This window comes from Aptenodytes patagonicus, chromosome 3, assembly GCF_965638725.1.
Source record: "Aptenodytes patagonicus chromosome 3, bAptPat1.pri.cur, whole genome shotgun sequence".
NCBI lineage: Eukaryota > Metazoa > Chordata > Aves > Sphenisciformes > Spheniscidae > Aptenodytes > Aptenodytes patagonicus.
The window spans coordinates 124246474-124252482 of record NC_134951.1 but is presented as its reverse complement, the minus strand read 5'-3'; the positions used below and the strand labels follow the sequence as shown (position 1 = coordinate 124252482).

At 41.1% G+C, this 6009-nt stretch overlaps 1 protein-coding gene across 5 annotated transcripts in view; it reads left to right on the top strand.

The window, feature by feature from the left end:
* The window catches only part of MACROD2 (mono-ADP ribosylhydrolase 2), a 913271-nt gene that overhangs the window by 117733 nt on the left and 789529 nt on the right, over positions 1 to 6009 (top strand). The gene's annotated exons all lie outside the window — the stretch shown is intronic.

Here is a 6009-nt window from a genome sequence, read left to right as displayed (position 1 = left end):
GGGGCGGGCGGGGCGGGGCGCGCGGCACCGTCGCTAGGGGGAGCAGCAGGCGGCGCCATGGCCGGGCTGGGGCGGGGGAGGGGCGGCGGCGCCTCGTCCCTGTGGAGAGCGGGAGGCCCCCGCGCCGGGGGGTGTTTCTCGGTTGTTTTTCAGTTTTTTTCCCCTTTTTTTTCCGGCAGAACAGCGGTGGTGCCGCTGGTGGCTGTGCTGGGAAGGAGGTGGGTGCCCACTCGTTCTTTCAGCGCTGCGAGTTAAACCCCGAGTGACCGTTTTCAGTTCCCCGGTGTCGGTTGGGCTCCCGACGGGGCGGGCAACACTGGGAAGTTCAGCCCGCCTGCCGCCTTCCCCTTGCTTTTGGCCCAAAGATCAGGAGCGGTTGCAAGTTGCACAAGTGCTTTTAAAAGAAAAATATGAATAAACCAGTGTTGCTTTCCTCAGCCACTGCAAACAAACGGCCGTAAGCGTCGTCGCTCCTCTGGTATCGCCCTCCAAAAGCACTGGCTGTGCCATAGCGCTTCACTTGAGGCGTCACAGGTGACGGTGGCAGCTTTGGGAGGTTTAAGGGTTTTCTCGAGGTATTAGCGCTTAATGCTGTTCAAAATCAGCAAGTGGATAAGAGCTGCTTGGTTTTCATGCTCCACCCGGGACGGCGCTCGCTTGGAGATACCTTATCGTGCTTGGCGAGACTGAGATTGAGGATGAGTGAGGCCTGGCCGGTCTGCAGTCTTCAGGGATTTTTTGTTGGAAAACAAACTTTCTAGTCTCCTAGCAAAACCAAAAATTTGTGGTAGTCATAGGACAAGCTAGAAAATATGTTCCTTAGATGTTTTTTCATAAAACCTGGTTTCCTTTTATTTGTAGTTTACTAACTCATACAGGTAGCATTGGATTTGGCAGATGCAGTTGATGTTTCCGCTGTTGTTTTTTTTAAATTTTCCATCAAAACACGGGTTTCTTTCAAGGCTGACAGCTGCTGCCTTCATGAGTATCCTGTTAGTGGTGCATAGGTGATCTTGGTCATCTTCTGCAGGGTTTTGACCACACGTGTTCGCCAGCACAAGGAGCTGATGTCCGGGGGAAGACAGGCTCCCGAAAACTGTCTCTGCTGATCCCATTTGTCCTGTGGTTGCACTTTTTGCTGGTATCAGAAGACAGCAAGGCCAAACTCTGTGAAGTTTAAAGAGAGCTTGATTTCTTTAAGGCTTATGGAAACTGCCAGATAGTTGCACTTTCCATATAAAGTTTGAATACTTAAATTCCCTTTGTTTACCTTTTGGCAAAAACAAATACAGACAAGCTAGAAAGTGTCAAACCTCATCCTTTCTTGAGAGGAATTTTAATAGATTTTTGAACGCTGTTTGATGTATTTGGTATTTAGATGTTTGAAATGTTATATATGTGCTGTATTTATTCAACTAATTAAAAAAAAGTCCTAGATTGATTTTCCTTGACAACAAGGGAAAAGGATTTTTTTCTCTCTATCACTTCAATTCTAATCCTTCCCTGAGGAGAGTAAAAACTAATAATAAATTGACTTCAAGTTAATTGTCTGTATTGATAGTCCTGGCAGAGTGAGCTGTGCCCTAATCATTTCGGTATATACATACACATCTTAATGTATATTTAACGTGTTATATGCATGCCTGTATGGATACATATGTACATGTACTATATAATCATAGGTATGCCTGGTATTATAGTGTGTCTGTGTCTTGTCATGCGGGACAGAACAGTGGGCTATGGTCACGCAGAAGGCATTTTGAGATGCGAATATCCTGTAAATTCTTTTTTAACTGAGATTGTTAAGATTATAGTAGCATTTTTCAAAAACATCGTGTATTTGGTATTTCTCATGGCTGACTTAGTTGTATTAGTCAACAGATTCCAGTGTTATGTTGCTACGCCTTAACATATATCTGTGGGATATTCATAGAAGATGTATATGGTACACATTCAGCTATCTTTCAGTTGTATTCCAAGGCTAGCCCAGTGCTTGTGGCACCGTTTAGAAATTACAGTAAATATTCCTGGAGAATTCCAAAGGGCATGTGAGAAATAATTAGATTTTACCAGGTCACAGCTACTCTAGAGTACTGAAAGGTCTTTAATGTGCTGTTGCAAGCAGATTTTTGACTGCATTCTTTTATGTAAACTCCTTAAATGTATTTCTTAAGAACATGGGTAGCCTTTAAAATACTCTCCACAAAAAAATTGTATGTTGAGAACTTGACCACGTTCTCCGTCTTCTTCTTAAAACGTAGAAATTGAATACTTAAATTCCCTTTGTTCACCTTTTGGCAAAAACAAATACAGACAAACTAGAAAGTGTCAAACCTCATCCTGTCTCGAGAGGAATTTTAATAGATTTTTGAACGCTGCCTTTTGCATTCCAGGAGAATGGAGGAACTGTTAATACTGATGGAGTTACTCATATGTGGGGAATAAAAATATGCATATGTAACACAGATGTATCAAACCCTAGGAATATAATGAGATATTTTAATTGAATTTCTAAGTTAAAATAGTCTTTTAACTGTATTTTGTTTGTAGAATTAATTAATGCTCATGACATGGAGATTAAAGTTCTTGTCAGACCTATAGGGAAATTACCTTTCGAAGACATGGCAATCTTGTTAACATTTAGTGGGCTGAGAGACTTTAAAAGGTGGTAGATGGGAAGTTCAGAGTACTTACACTACATAATGTGTTACAAAGAATTTTAATGCAAGTTTATGACACACATTTGTAAGGTGCTATTAGGTCAACGTGATAATGATGATGCTTCGGGTTTTTTTTCCTGAGCACCCTGGTGGTATGGCAAGATTGCAGTTCGGGGAACTCCCTCAGCCAAAGGTTGACCTGAATGACTCTCACTACGACTTGACAGGTGGTGTGGATCTACTTCATCCTGCTGTAAATCAGGTTCCAGTCATAAACGTTTCTGGGCAGGACATTTATGAAATGTTAAGAAACCAAACACATTGACCGGGAAGTGAAATTGAATCTGAGATCACTCATCCTCAGTGCAGACGAGAGAGAGCTGTCTTCAGGCATCGAAACTGAACTGTTGCTTCTTCGAGCTTCCCAAGGACAGATTTCTTTTAGATAAAGCTGAGAGTAATAGTTTGATATTCAATGAAATATCCTGAAATGAATGTTAGTGGTTTTTAGCTTCAGGCTTTTATCAGGTTATATTGATTTTTCAAAGCAGGCTGTCCCAAATCCAAGCTAGGCATTGGTTGATTTGTAGAGACATCTAAGAAAAGAAAACACTGTAATACATGAACTTTTGTATGATACATGTCCTAGAAGGTTTTCTGATATTGCCCAAGTACAGTTTCTCAGCAAATACGTATTGCAGTTGGTATTAGAGTTTAATCTTTAAATGATCTGAACCTTTTCAAAATTAGAATCCGATTTTGGATACATTCCTTCAAAAATAAATGCCTGTCAAATTCAGCTTTCAGTATTGTGTATGTACATAGAATACCTTGTCAAAGTTGGTGCAGCAGCTCTGTATCAAATGCAACAAAAATGAGAATGTAATCATGCAAGACAGTCTCCCGTAGAGCTAAAAAGGTATGAGGAGTCTAAAGCTAAATACTTGTTTAAAATTAGGCGGGCTCAAGAGTGCTTCTTTTTTTTCCCTGACGGAGGAATGTTTGAGAGGTAATAGTTGTAATTGTGATTATTCTTTTGTTCTGTCTGTAAGGGCCAGGAGATTAGACCACTGCACCTGTGTTTTCTGCCATTCCTCTCCCTTCTCTCCATGCTCTCTCCCTGTTCTTCTTTCCAGCTCTCCTAAACAGCCCCAGGGAAAAGCCCTGTCAACTCAGAAACACCCCTGATGCAACCACATCTTTATTTTTCCTAAGGCAAATAAACAGTTTTGCTTATCAGATCATGTGCTATTGATAGCAAAATTAAGCAGCTTAATGGGGTACTTGAAATTGCAAAGCCTATGAGTAAGGTATTTATTTTTTTTTTATTTACAGAACATAGGGAAATGGATAAAGCAAGCTGACTGGGTAAAGTCCATACCAAGAAAGTTTGCTCCTAATGCTTAAGGCCGATTGCTTTTTGTATTTAGAAGGCAATTTTGTCTATTTGTTAGTTGTCAAACCATGAAGCCACCACGACAAAGTTTTTAGGAGAAACAGAGCTAACTCCTTCACAGCTATGAAGAATATGGAGTTTTTGCTTGCAAACTTGACAAAGTAAGCAATAGACTTTCTGTACGCTTGACGTGGCTTTGAAAGTGTGTTAAAGGAAGGAAAAATAGTGTTCCCCGGAAACAACCTTGAAAACGTGGAGATTGCTGGTAATGTTTTAGTATGTGCAAGGAAGAATCCTGTAGAGGACAAAACTGCTGTTCTTCCTTCAGGGTATTTCTTGTATTTGCAGATTGAGGTTTTTGTGGATGCAGCCTATACTGAGCCGAACAAAGCGGTAAATGCATGTTTACGCCTGCCTCTATATAAGGGCTCTCAGTAGTAGAGAAATAATTTAAAAAAAAATTTTAAACCTCCTGAAATGGCAAAAAAATATTTCTGGTGCAGTTTTGGTCTTGGACTCTTTCTTGGGGCTTTAATTGCTGCTTATGCAACAGCTGCCCAAAGGTGGCCTTTAAGAACAGAGAGATATGGAAGACAGCAGTGATTTGTGGCTTGCTAAGAAAGGGCTTGGGGTGGATGACTCCTTTCCGTCCATGTTCCTCTTCCTGTTTTGCCTGTTGGTGTTTGTGAACTCTTTGCTGCTCCTACTGTAGACTGTTTAGACACCAAGCAGGCATCCGTTTGGTGAAAATTCATGTTTCCTGTTGGGTTCTTTGGGTCTAGCAGCTGTATATCCATCTGAAGATTAAACCTCCTTTCTCCATTACTCGAGGAATTGGGCAGTTTTCAGGAGACTTTTGGGATGAAAAATCTGGGTGCTGCAAGTTAAATAACAAATTATGAAAAAGTTATTGTAAGTGCACTTAGATTACAAGTTGTCTTGAAGTGCTAGTTACCTAGATGTGAGGATTGTTTGACTGAGTGTGACTTCACTTTACAAAATTAAGACCAGTTCTCACATTAAATATCTTGACGCAAAATGAGATTCTCTCAGACAAAGAAATATTTTCACGGAGGAGTTAACGTTCCCCAGGTGATGTTTTTTATGGTGGAATTTCCCTTCTTCTGAGGTAGAAGTTTAAACAATGCATGTAGCTAAAAGAACAGTTATATTTCCATATGCGGTTTTCGTAAATCTTAGTTCTTCATAGCTATACACCGAAAGCTTGAAATTCACATTCTTTCTTGCAAGTTTATTTTCAGGCCACCAAAATGGTTCTTCTCCTGATCCTTTCTCTTTGTTTTGTTTTAATTCCTGATAGCCCCAGACTTTTTGCCGCCTCTCTCTTTCTTCTCACCATTGTCAGCCTCTCTCTGCCAGGCTTTCTGCATACGCCCTGCCTCTTACCCACCTCCTCTCCTCCTTCTGCAATGCCCAATAGCTGTTCTTCTGCACATCAGACCCACGCAGGAGTGTTTACATTCCAGCTCTTTGCGCATTGATCTTCTGCCATGAGAAGCTGCTTCTGCTGAACTCGCTTCTCTCCCTCATTGTCCTTCTCCTTTGGCCCCCTTTTGCATGTTAAAGAGTTTCCTATTTTCTTTCCTTCTCCTGTTGGTTCCAAATGAGGTGAGCAGGTTCACATAGGTCTAATCTTGTAAAATTACAGTGGCCGAGTTCTGTGCAGATCTACAATGTATTAGCTACCCAATTTGAATATTTAGCATTCTTTGTGAACGTAAAGCAATTGTGTGGATATAGTGCTGGTGAAGGCTTTAGGTGGTGATCTGTTATCTAAAAAAATGTACACCCCCCTGCTTTGCATGCAAATCAAATCAAAGCATTAGCATGCTATTTTGGCCAAATGCACCACCCTGGTTGTTCGCCTTGTTTGTCTCTAGCCTGTGTTGACATCTAGCAATAAGCTGGAGTCTGTGCATTTGCTGATTTGCT